The sequence below is a fragment of the Eupeodes corollae genome, chromosome 1 (genome assembly GCF_945859685.1).
Source record: "Eupeodes corollae chromosome 1, idEupCoro1.1, whole genome shotgun sequence".
NCBI lineage: Eukaryota > Metazoa > Arthropoda > Insecta > Diptera > Syrphidae > Eupeodes > Eupeodes corollae.
In genome coordinates, this window is record NC_079147.1 from 234,917,449 (window position 1) to 234,931,383 (window position 13,935).

Genomic DNA, 13,935 nt, shown 5'->3' on the forward strand with positions numbered 1-13,935 from the left:
TAACTCAAAATTTTATTGAGAACTTTGATTTTTCAATCTTATTTTCATGCATTTTTCCCTCCATAATCTGAACTTCTGTAAGTCGAATTTCTCTATACATCAAATTTTTTTTTTGATGCCAAATAGTCTTTAACTTGAACTTTTTCTCCTATTGAGGAAATCCCATTTTATTTTACCTCTTTTTCGAAATTTACTAAGGCATTGTAAAGTATATTTGTTGTTGAAATTCATTACAATTTTCTATTAGTTGATTCGGCTCCCGGAAATTACGCCAGAATTTTTTTTGGAAAGAACGCTAGAAAACGTTTTCTGCTTCAAATTGAAAAAAGAAGCAGAATTTTTTGTGGAAAATAAGCCAGAAACATTGGAAATTGTGCCAAACAGAAATGGAAAAAAAACCAGAAACTAAAATGGAAATTAGGCCAGAAAACCAATTGATATATTCTGGACTAATTTCTTGATATCAATTTGGAAAAAAAGCCAGAAAATGTTTTGCATTTTAAAAGTCGCTACTTGGTCAATATTGTAGACATTTTATCACAACAGAAAAAAACAGCCCCTGACATGCACCCGCGGCGTGGAAACTAAGTTACACTCCGAGTATATTTTCATATGTTTGCACGGCAACAACACAACGTTTGGTGGAAGGACCTGACATATAATACATAATATTACATCCGCTTCTTTTACGTCTTCAGGATGTTCCTCCGCTTCTTCTGTGTGTCGTTAGTGTCAACATCATTAGAATCTAGAAAACTAAACAATAATTCTTACAATAGATGATAGAGACAAAGAATGTGTAGTAAAACTGTTTATTTATTAAAACAATTTATACAAAATAAAGTTTTCTGGCGTTTTTTCCTAAACATGAAAAGGAAAAAACGCCAGAAATTTTATTTATGGCTTTTTTTTCCAAATATTTTTTTTGTCTTTTTTCCATTTCTGTAAATGGAAAAACGCCAGAAAATTTTTAGGAAAAAATGCCTGAAATTCCGAAATTTTGCAAGAAAAATTTGGGATTTTTTCCTAGGAAAAAAAGCCAGAATTTTGTATGAAGAATTTTCTGGCGTTTTTTCCAAAAAAAATTCTGGCGTAATTTCCTGGAGCCGTTGATTCATCGTCTGTAGGTGTTCTGTAGTTGAGAAACCTTCTCTGAATCCAGCTTGTTCCCTAGGTTGTTTGTTGTTAAAATCTTGTTTGATGTTTCGTAGATTGTTTTTGAAAACAGCTTATAAATTGTCGAAATGTTACTTATAGGTCTATAGTTGTTTAAATCGTCTTTTTTTTTCTTTTTTGTAATGTTTGTTGCTTAGGGATTTTGTGAGTTCTTATGATTTCGTTAAACATAAATGTTAAAATTTAGGAAAGCGATTCTTTCCCGTATATTATCATTTCTGCAGAAATTCCATAATTTTCCGTGCATTTGTATGGGAGTTTGCGTTGTTAGGAGATTGATATCTATGTTTTCAATATTTTCTTCTTGTTGGTCGAGGAGAATAGTTTTTCGAAGAACTTAGTAGCATTTTCGTTTAACTCTTTTCTATTTGTTATGTTGCTTGCATTTCGGCTTTTTAAGTAGAGCTTTTAATTCTTGTTTATGATATTACATTTTAGATCCAGGTATGTCCCAGGACGCCGATTTTTCATCATCAAGCTTTTACACAGTATCGCTTGTTGCGGTGCACGAAACTATTGAATTTTTACGACTATCAACTTCATCGCTGACTGAAAGGCTAACTGAATTTAATATTGCTATTGGATGAGATTCAAGCTGGTCAATGGATTCTTGCCTGTAACTGTTCCCTTTTTAATTTATTTAAATGTGATACCGCACATAAATGTTGAAACCAGTTTGAATCTTTTACAAAACGTGTAAGGCTGATTATGTTAACATGATTGAGATCGTTTAGATCGTTATAGCAGAATTCTCTTAGGTAATGTTTGCGTTTTTGAGCTAGAGCAACGCATGTACAGAGAGGGTGAAGAACTGTTTCCTTCTCTTCCTCATCCATACTGCTTCTGCAAAAGTCATTTAAAAATACGCCTAGCCTCGTGGTGTGTTTTCCTATTAGACAGTGCCCGGTTATGATAGCGATTATCGAGCTTATATGCGATCTGCTTAGAAATAGCAAGCACCTTGATCGCTTTAAATCTAGGGTAGGCCAGATGTTTTTTGAAGCCTGATACGTGGTGATGATACCTGTTATTTTGTCTTCCTGATAGCGTCTTGCATTAATTATAGTTTCATAAAGCGATTGGTTAATTGGTATGCCAGTATTTGCGAAAGAATGGGTTGTATTGTACCGTTCGTGCCGAGTTCATCTGCCTTATAGTTTACTGGAATGTCTCTATGGCCCGGCACCCAGTAAAGGTGAATATTAAACTGCTATGCCATCTCCATTAAAGATGATCGACAGTTATGGATTGTTATAGAGTTTGTAGAGACAGAGTCCAGAGATTTTATAGCGACCTGGCTATCAGAGAAAATACGGATATCAGATGTTGATATCACGCTTTCTTTGAGCCAAGACAAGACTTTTTTTATCGCCAAAAGTTCCGCCTGGAACACGCTACAATGATTGGGAAGGCGGAATTAGAGACTTAATTTCAGTCGATCAGAGTAAACACCTCCACCAACCCCTTCTTTTGTTTTTGACCCATCTATGTAAAAATGGATTGACTCATCCTCCAAGAATGTCCTATCCTCCCAAAAAAATCTGTTAGGTATAGAAATCTGGAAGTTTCTGTCGAATTGCAGTTGGGGGATGGTGTAGTCTGTGTGCTTTGGAATTGATTCTAAGTACCTTAGAATTACGGAGTGGCCAATGTTGTTGTTAGTCCACTGCGACGAAGCATTGAGGCGAATAGCAGAGTTTGCAGCTATTTGTTTGCTAAATATGTCAAGAGGTGTAAGGTAGAGCAAGGTGTTTAGTGCCGCAGACGGGGTAGTGCGAAGCGATCCGCTTATACATAGGCAGACCTTTCTCTAAAGCAGTCCACCATACTGCCACACCGTACGTTAAGATCGGTCTGATTACCGATGTGTATAGCCAATGCGTGATTCTGGGTTGTAAACCATATTTATTACCAATAGCTACAGTAGCTTTTTTGACTCTTTCCTGTACGTTGCGTTTCCAATTTAGTTTTTTATCCAGGTATTTAGCCTCGTCTGAGAATTTTAATTGGATTCCTTTAATGTAAGGAGGGTTGACAAATGGAATTTTGTATCTCCTCGAAAATAAGACCAGATCGGTTTTGTGTGGGTTAACACCCAGTCCACACCGATCAGCCCAAAGTATTAGTCTGTCCAAGGCATTTTGTAAGAGTTCTTTTAGGGTATTAAGATGCTTTCCTGAAACTGCTATTGCAACGTCGTCGTCCGCATGGGCTATCACTCTGAAACCCTCCGCATCCAGACTAGTTAGGATTTCATTCACCACTAGGTTCCAGAGGAGAGGGGATAGAACACAACTTTGCGGTGTCCCTCTACTAACGAACCGTCTGCTAGAAGAGTTGCCCAGTTTTGAGTTAATTATTCTGCTAGTAAGCATTAAATGAATTAACTCCCGAAGCGAACTCTCTACATTTAGAGATGTTAGTGCAGATGTGATTGTAGATGTGTCTACGTTGTTAAAGGCACCTTCGATATCAAGGAAAGCAACCATAGTGAACTCTTTATGATGGAGGGAATATTCGATGGTGCGTACCAAAGTGTGTAACGCTGTTTCCACCGATTTACCTTTACAGTGGGCATGTTGAGACGAAGACAGAAGTCTTGTATCGATACGTGCCCTTAAATGGATATCAATCAATCTTTCCAGGGTCTTAAGAAGGAATGATGATAGACTTACAGGTCGTAGATCTTTAGGATTGACTTGAGAGCACTTACCTGCTTTAGGTATAAAAACAACTTTAACTTCTCTCCATGCAGAGGGAACATGGACCAGGTAAAGACAGCTGGTAAAAATTGCCTCAAGGATTGGTGCAATTATATCAGAAGCCTTTTGTAATTCGGCTGGTATTATTCCATCTGGTCCTGCAGCTTTAAATGGTTTGAAGCTGTTGGGAGCCCATTGTAGCTTATCCTTTGTGATCAGACCTTGTGGATATTTTGTATTTGAACTTGAACGTATGAAACTGTTGCAAGTTTCTGTAAGAGAACTACCAGGAAAGTGAGTGTCCAATAGTAAGTTCAGCGATTCATTACTTGAATTTGTCCAGGAGCCTTCTGTATTTTTCAAGCAGCTTGGAATAGCTGGACTAGTTGAAAGAATTTTCCGTAAGATAGAGGCTTCAGAAGTTTCTTCTATCATGCCACAGAAGGATCGCCAAGAAGATCGCTTGGATTTCCTTAGTGCCTTCTTGTAGATTCTTAGGGATCCTTTGTAGGAGTCCCAATGAAAGGCTAGTCTTGCAGCTTTGGCCCGGTTGAAAAGTTTCCTGCATTCCTTCCTGAGCGAGTCAAGCTCTGAAACCCACCATTGTGGTTTCCTCTTTCCTCTTATGTGTATAAGTGGACAAGCAATTTCTAGCGATCTGTTCATAGCTGAGGTAAGGTCATTGACTTTGTTGTCAAGTTCGTTAGCGTTCGAGCAGGGACTAGATAGTCCAGGTTCTAGTAAACTCTGTAATGAGTTCCTGTATGAAGCCCAGTCAGTTTTCCGATAGTTTCGAAAAGTCAATGGACTCGGGTTATCATCCACATTTATATTGAACTGGATATATCTATGATCAGAGAACGAGTGTTCTTTGGATACTTTCCAGTCCAAGATCATATGGTGTATACTATCTGAGACAAGAGTTATGTCTAAGACTTCTTGTCGAGTTTTAGTTATGAAGGTTGGTTCATTACCAACATTACTTACTAAGAGGTTAGTACCAAGAATATAATGAAAAAGAGACTCACCTCTGTCGTTGATATTCGTACTGCCCCATACAGTATGATGAGCGTTAGCATCGCTCCCAATAATTAGGCGGATCCTTTGCCTTTCCGCTTCAGCGACGACTTTCTCCAGGGTTTTTCCAGGGAGAGGGCCAAGGTTGTCATGCCCAAGATACGCCGATACCAGCCAGAAACTTCCTTTGGTTGTTTCCAGCCTAGCTACGGTGGTATCTTTGTCACTGAAACGATGGAGTAAAAATACATTAATGCTACGTTTCACTAGTATGCAAGATCTAGGTTCACCTTTATCTGTCACACAAAGTGTTTAGTATCCAAGATTCCTGAGTCCTCGAACAACGGATCCTACAATCCATGGCTCTTGGATCAGGACAATGTCTTCCCCGTTACTCGCCAGACGGAGAAGAAGTGAGGCCGAGGCCTTTATGGAGTGTTGGAGATTAATTTGTACTAACTGCAGCATTTTGGCTACTATTAGGCAGATCAACCTCCACCACGGTTTTGTTCTGATCCTCTGAGTCTGAGGATGAACCCAAGAGTTCGTCCTCGCTTACAAGGATCATGTTAAGATCGTCCTCAGTCTCCATTAAGGATGGACTGTCTACGACTTTTGTAGAGGGTGCAGTCGCGATTGGAGAGGACAAGGGTGCATCGTCACCCTCTGTTAGGAGAGAAGACGACATCCCAGGTTCACCAACCGCTAGTTCACCTTCGGTAGTTTTTGGAGGTCCGCTTTCTGCGTTAACCAGTTTCATTCTAAAAAGTGACGAAATTTGCAGGAGTAAAGTCAAATAGCTCCTAAGAGTAGTTTGTATAGTTATGTTTAAAAGTAAAAAAAAATAATTTTTGTTTTTAATGTTTACTGGTTTTAGTTATTGACAAAATCAAAATTAATATACCTTCATAATTCTATTCGTATGTATAGCATATTCAATTCAAAATTAAATACAAATTCCAAATTGTATTTAAATTAAAATAACCTGTTAAAAATAAATTAATCTATACCATTATCTATGTATAAAAGTTAATGAACATTTACGTACTTAAAAATAATAACATATAAAAGTGTAATATCTAATAATCTCCACCTCCACCTTTAGGCACGTGCATCAAGCGTCAATGTACATAAAGTTAAAAAAAAATAATTAAAAATATTTATGTACCTACACTATGCCTACTATATACTCTAAGCAAATATGTATATACAAATATATGACAACAAAATGCATTCAAGCGACTTAAAAGTCAATAGTTTTCTTTCAAGCGCTAGAAAAGCTTAATGTTCATATTTCATAAGTGAAGTCTAGGACTCTGTAAGGGTAACACAAACAAAAACAAAAGAGTTGATATTTATTCAAATAGAAACTGATTTTGTGATGTGCGCATGAATGGAGTGCAGGACACTGGTCACTTATCGATGGACATTTGAAATATAACGGAGAATACTTAGTATGGCATTGTGTATGTAAATTAAGCAACGAAATTATACACTGAATAAAATTTAGTTTAATTTGACACAGCCTGTTAAGCGGGTGCTATAGAAGAACAAGAAAAGTGCGTTCATATTTTCAGTATTATCGGAGATCCAATGTTTCTAACTGATTGATAGCTTTATTCTTCATAAAATTTAAAAATATAAACTCAGGATATTCCAGAACTTAAGGCAAAATATAAATATTATGTTCCCTCAGAATTTTCCACATTTTCGGAAATTGGGAACTCGAATTTATTGGTATTAAATTTCTGCTTTTGTATCAGAGTCGAGTTTAAATGAATGAATACATTGATGGGTTACTAACGTGCTGCGGCCTTAAGGCTCACTTTGTCCCCTCAAGAAATTGGATGGGGTTGTTCAATTTACATTAGAGGTTGGTTCATGGGAGTAGGGGCAAAAACAAATTGATATAACTCATGATATTTTAGACGTACAATCCTTTTATTAATATTTTATCATAAACAAATATGTGCAATTTTAAGTTTTAAAAAGAACATCGAACATATGACGTCCATCTTGTTCGCAGCACGAAGAAAGTCGGTCCAACAAATTTAAGTGAACGCGTTAAAGTCAGTTTTCGTCTATTAATACAATTGTCGTTTTTATTGCATCTTTAGGTTTGTCTAGTATACGTGGTTTTAACTTGTAAACACGTCAATTCAGATAAAGTTTAAGTATACAATAAAAATAAAATATTATTGAAGGCATACTTTTCTGACTTTGTCAGTTGCAAAATCATGATTTAATTCATCAAAATCAATTTCCTGCAGTAATTCATTTTCAATTGATAAAATTAACAAGCTGTTTAGTCTATCTTGTAGCATTGTGCTTCGAAGTTTATTTTTAATCCGGTTCAATTTCAAAAGTGAACGCTTTCCACTGCTGTTTGAAACCATCAAAGATATAAAAATTCTACAGGCAGTTTCTACATTTAGAAATGTATTCCCAATTTCATCCACTGTAATTAGACTTTACAATTTTGATAAGATCTTCATTTACATTTATATTGAATTCTTTTAAATATTTTACGAGGTGCAAACATTATACCTCAAGTTCTTCTGCACTAACATCTCTATGGTTTTTTGAAAACTGTTCGCAAGAATTTTGCAACTCCTCTAAAGTCAAATATTGCAATAGACAAAAAAAGCCAAACAATGCATTCATTTATTGGATCGTATTTTTAATTGCAAATTATTTGTTTAAATAATTGGTTGTCATTTTAAACTTTTCTTTCCCAATTAGCTGAACGGATGGTGCAGGACCATCAATATATGTACTACGTGAACTTCGTACTTTTTTTCGTTGCAATAAGTCTTTATAATTAGCATCCGGGTTCTGAGTTTTGGCACACGCTTCAATTTTATCAAAATTCTCCCTTATATCAGTTATGAAAGAACAAAACAAATTGGCAGCAAAGTCAGTCGTTATTTTTTCTTTTTTAAGGCTCTTGCTGGTTTTATGAATTCTTTCTAATATTGTGTTCCAAATTTCTATTAAAATGAAGAACTCCAGTTTTGACATTTTCTTAGAGAGGCTTAGCGCTTTACTTTTGCTCTGGATCTCTACAGATAGATGTCAAGGCTTCAGTAATTTGCTTATAACCATGATGGAGCTTGTAAACAGCATTAGCTCGTGCAGACCATCTTGTTTCAGAAAGGCTTTTAAGAACTCTATGTGCACCTTAAAATACATTCTATTTATTTCAGCGATGGGTAGAAGCAGAAAAAAAGTTGTATATTGTTTGAACCACTTGAAAAAAACTTGTTGCCTCCTGCACACAACCAGTCGCATAAAGGCGTACTAAGTTAAGAGAATGTGCTGCACAAGGTACAAAGTTGGCAGATTCGCACTTTTCCTTTAATCCTACTTGCAAACCAGAATATTTTGCCGACATATTAGATGCACTATCATAGCTTTGTCCTCTACAATCCTCTATGGAAATATCATGATTTTCCAGAAATATCAATATTGTGTCAGCCAAATATTCAGATTTATGCTCTTGAATAGGTATACATTTTAAGAACCTTTCGATGGGACAACAATTTTTAACATACCGAATAACAAAAGTCAAATGGTCGATATGAGAAAGTTCGGGTGTACTGAAAACAATTAGGGAAAAATATTTTCTTGAGTGATCAGTGTGTTGACCTGTCATTAGTCTTAAACTGATTTAAGATACAAACTGTATATGTAATTTATAAGTAGTAGTTAAACAAGTCTTTGTATCGGGACTTCATTGCGAAGTTTGGAGCTTTTGGCTTTCTTCTCAAAATTGCAGCCCGGCCAAAAACTTGTTCTCTCGGGATTAAAATTGCCTTGTTACGAATTTCCCGGAATTTCTTCGAAATCTGGAATGGAAAATTTTAATCTTCGAATCAGCTATTCTGCATTTTAAAGCAAAATAAAAAACTGTTAAATCTTTCGTCAACTAGAAAATTCGGGCTTTGAGTTTTTTGATTTCAAGAAGCCGACACACGATTACATTCAATTTTATCTTCGATTTCTTCCACTCGTAATTGTTCAATGTACTGGCTGTGTCGTTTAAGTTCCTTAAGTTAAATCTTCTAATTTATTTAGATTCTTCAACTATACACTTTACAGCCTCTTATAATTCTCTTTGAGTCTTAAGTTCCTCATCAATAGCACCTAAGGCAGTCTCTTTTGGCGCTTGTACTGGTAACAGAATATTATGATCTTTGTATATACATAGATGGTGTTTGTGCTGGTTGACTACACAGAGCTGTAATTTGCATTTCCTGAAGGTGTTTTTCAGTTTTCCGGCGGACTCTTTTAACCCAATTGAATCGTTGACAAATTTGTGTACTTTGTTTGGCCCAGTATCATTCCTGCCTTAAGGTTCAAATCAGCGTTAGCTGTGACATATTTTTGTTTGAATATTCCAAATCTATAATAATAAGACAAACTTTTTAATAATTTATCGGAATTTTCTATAAAACAATTATGTTTTTTGTCAATCTGTAATGTTTTTGCACGGTGGCTAAGATCACTTCAAATCTTTTTCAGCTGTATTTCAAAACATTGCAAATTCATGCCAAATTCATTTTCGACTGCCCTTTTTTGACATTTAAAATACCTACTTTTTCCACATTCGAAGTAAGTTTTTCGTAAAATTGGAAAAGGACACGAATTCCCGGAAATTTTCCTTTTAGAACATAAGAGAAGGTAAAAGAATTAGGTTTTTGATTTTATTTCCTTTTTTCTTATTTCTTCTCTTCAATGCTTTTTACTTAGCCATGAATTTACAGCCTTCTAAAAGAATGCAATCATTATTAATCATTTATTAAATTGATTCAAAGATTACAATCATTACAATCACCTAAAGATTGGGACTTAAAATTTTGCAATCAACAATCACTTGAAGTCTTTACATTTTTAACTAGAATTTCACTTCACAAAATATTCTTAAGTGGCCCATACACCTCGCGCACCAATTTTCGGTGTCAGACACCAACAGATTAAAATCAACCTTTTAAGTGTGTAGTGAAATTTCACTTAAGAATGCAAAAGAACGGAAGGACTTCAAGGGAATGCAAATATTTCAATTGATTGAAGGCTTTAAGTGAATGCTAAGACTCAAAAAAATGCAAAGACTTCAAAAGAATGCAAAGAAAAAGGGAATGCAAGTGAAAACAAAGAATGCACGAAGACATAAATGGTTACAGTGAAATTAATGGATTAAAAATGATTGCTTTAAAAGACTAAATGATTGGTGATTGCGAAATTTGAAGTCCCAACGTTAAGGTGAATTCAGTTGTCAGTGAACTTTCGTTGGGGAAGGTCCCCTCTGTGTTGTGCGTCCTTTGCCAATGCGCGTCTTGTTTGAGTCTTGTGCCTATAATCGTGATATTTGTTTAATTGTTTGCCGTAAATTTTAAATGTTAACATAAAAAATAAATAATCAATAACAAAACGAAACAAAAAAATAGCAAACAAAATATTAACAGTGATGAAAAGAAGAAAACAAAACTAAAAAAACAATAAACCACGCCACACCGAATCAACTACAATAAAACAACAAACAACCAACAAAAAAATAATATATCATGATAAGCCAACTCAACATAGCACAGTGAGTACCATCCTTCTCGTTCCCCTCTTCTCGAACAGTCGCATGGCTTAGTATGTGTATTAAATTGCATTGTGTTTAATAACTAATGCAATTGATACACAGACTAAGTCATCGTTGATAACAGATTGTTGACAACAAAAATTTTACTGTTTTGCATTAACAGAGCCGGACACTGGTAGTAGCGTGTATCGAATAGTATTCTGTGTTTCAACTCAGTAATATTTTTCTTATAGTCTTCGTCTGTTTTGGTTTTTGTGTTTCTTTTATTTGAAATGGCTGGTAATTTCAGGGTAGATTATTGTAATATTCGTGGGCTTAGATCGAATTTTCTTTCTGTGTACTCCCATACTGCTTTAAACAGGCCAGCTGTATTGGCACTAAGTGAAACCCAAGTGGGTGAGGATTCCGATCCCACTGAATTCTTTATTCAAGGGTATAACTTGGTGTCATTATTCTTTTCCTACCATGGTCTCGCCATATACACTATAAATGATGTTGCTTATCAGTTTTTGCCACAATATGATCTTTGCACCAATTCTTTTTTCAATTTTATGTGGTTAAAATTTTCCGTGAATAAGCAAATCATTCACTATTGCTTCCTTTATCAAAGCCCCAATCTAGACAGAGTGTCAACTTCTCGTGAATTTGATGCTTTGTCTGATTCCATCCAAAGAATTGTTTCGTCCTATCCTCGCACTGAAATCGTTGTTACGGACGATTTCAATGTACACAATTCTTCATGGCTTCAACATTCGGGCCAGTCAACACCAGAAGGAGTGTGTGCTGAGATCTTCGCTGAGTTAAATCATCTAACTCAGCTGGTCAACGAGCCCACTCGAATATCGGACGTGGTAGGTCGAGCAGAAAACACTCTTGACTTGTTTCTTACTTCTGACCCTGGTAAGTACACTATTAGTGTTCTATCTCCTCTAGGCACATCTGACCATTGTGTTTTATCAGCAAATTTCTCGTTTTAAAACTGTTCAGTTAAAGAAAGATCTCCTAAGAGAACCTTTTGGCAATACGAGAAAGCCAACTAGGACGGTCTAAATAATTACTTCAGGATCTTTAACTGGTCACTATACTTCCTCGATAGTGACGTTGCGTTGACGCCTGATATGATCACAAGTTTAATTCTCCTGGGAATGAGAACTTTTATACCAAACAGGATTAAAAGTATCAGACCCAAGGAAAACGCATAGTTTGATGCGAGCTGTAAAGAGGTTATTAGGGCCAAAGAGGTAAGTTCCCGTTGCTATAAAGCAAACTGTGCTGAGGAAAGCCGAAAGAATACTGTCCCAAAGGCAGTAAAAATTTTGGTCATTTGTAAAAAACATGAGGAATTCGTCCTCTTCAACGGTTCCTACGATCCTTGTCAATGACACTCCTTTTGTTAGCTCTTTAGAGAAAGCTAATCTCTTTGCTAGGCAGTTCGCCACCAACGTAAGTGTCAGTAAGTGTTATGACTCCGCTTGTACTTGAGCGAGTGGATAATTCTATGGGACCATTCTTTTTTCGCACTCGTACTGTGGAAAGAGTCCTTAGAGATCTAAACACACATAAATCCGCTGGTCCGGATGGTATCCCCGCTATTGTTCTGAAGAGGTGTTCTTCACCGCTGGCAAAACCACTGCGTAAGCTTTTTCATCTGTCCTACTCCTCAGGTCTCGTTCCGAGCGGATGAAAAACCGCATTTGTCGAGCCTATTCCCAAAAAGGCGAATCTTCCTCACCGTCTAATTATCGACCGATTGCACTTACGTCCCTTCTTTCTAAGGTCATGGAAACGCTGATTAATGATCAGCTCAAGAAATATCTTGAAGAACGGAAGCTTCTTAATGACCGACAGTATGGCTTTCGTAGCAATAGGTCCACTGGTGATCTTTACATAGTTTTGGAGAAAGTAAGATTATTGCACTAGATATTTCAAAAGTATTTGATAGGGTTTGGCATCAGGCTCTCTTATCGAAAATGGGTGCTTTCGGTTTGCATGAATCCCTCCTTCATTGGATTAGTAATTACCTTTCGAATCGTTCAATACAAGTGGTATTGGATGGATTCAAGTCTAAAAACTGAAAAATAAATGCTGGTGTGCCCCAGGGCTCTGTTTTATCTCCAACACTCTTTCTCATTTTTATTAATGATCTCTTGTCTGCAACTTCTATTCCAATACATTGATTCGCTGACGATAGTACTCTTAGCTTTTCATATTCGTACAAAATATTATAAGCTCATTAAATTCCGACCTAAACAGCATTGTACAATAGGGAATAAGAAACCGCATGGAATTTAATGTTTCGAAAACGCAATGCTGTCTTGTATCGTTAAAGCGATTGCCATTGTCCATAAATGGAACTTTCATCGAGGAAACTGAACATCTCGATATTCTCGGTATGTGTGTCACCAACCACCTCTTGTGGAACGATCATATACGAGATGTCGCCTTAAATGCCGCAAGATGTTTGGGTTTTCTAAGTTGATGCAAGAAGTTTTTCTCCCGCTCTGATCTGGCTGTTATTTACAAGACTTTTATACGTCCAAAGCTTGAGTATAACTTCCATATCTGGGCTGGTGCTCCCATTGACCGTAGAGCATTTAGATTGATTGGTGATATTACCAACATAAGATCATTTACGTCACTTGAACATCGTCGAAATTTTTTGTCTTACCCTCTTTTACCGTTATTTTAATGGTTTATGCTCTAGAGAAAGATCCAGCTGCATTTATAACCTTAAACAGTTCAACCGTAATACTCGCGCTTCTAGGAATGCTCATCAATATACCCTCGAGCTTAATTTCGGTCGTACTGTCAAATACAGAGATTCGTTTTTTAACCGTACTATGCGAATGTGGAATGCCTTGCCAAACTCTGTCTTTCCGAGCTATTGCAATATTCAGGAATTCAAAACCAATATGCACCGACATCTCCTTCCAACCCCTCTCTCCTTTTCATAGTGCTCACACTGTATCTACACAATAAGGGAAGTATATCCCTTTGAGTGTGCGCTTCTTAAAAAAAAAATGAATGCCTGTTACCCTTTGCCCAAGTAACTGGGACATTATTGTACTTGTCCAGCTCCTAAGGGTTACAGGAAACAGTAATGAGGTATAAGAATTTTTATATTTAATCTTTGGGCACAATTTTATTCACAATAGCCCACAACTGTTCAACCTTTTGATTTTTTAATTACGTAAGTTGTAAGTTCCATAAAATATACTCCGAACATTAAAAATAGTTTTCAGAAAGAAAAACAAAAACTCAATCCTTTTCTTTAAGTGCATCCATTAGCATAAATAGTAATTTCCTTCCTTATATAGAGGGACACGCCGCGCCGCGCCGTTGACCGTCAAAAAGGAATGGACTATTGGTATTGAGGCTCAACATGATTAACGGTCATCAAAGTAATGTACTATATGGACGCTGTGTCGTTGTCGTTCTGTTGCTCGATGG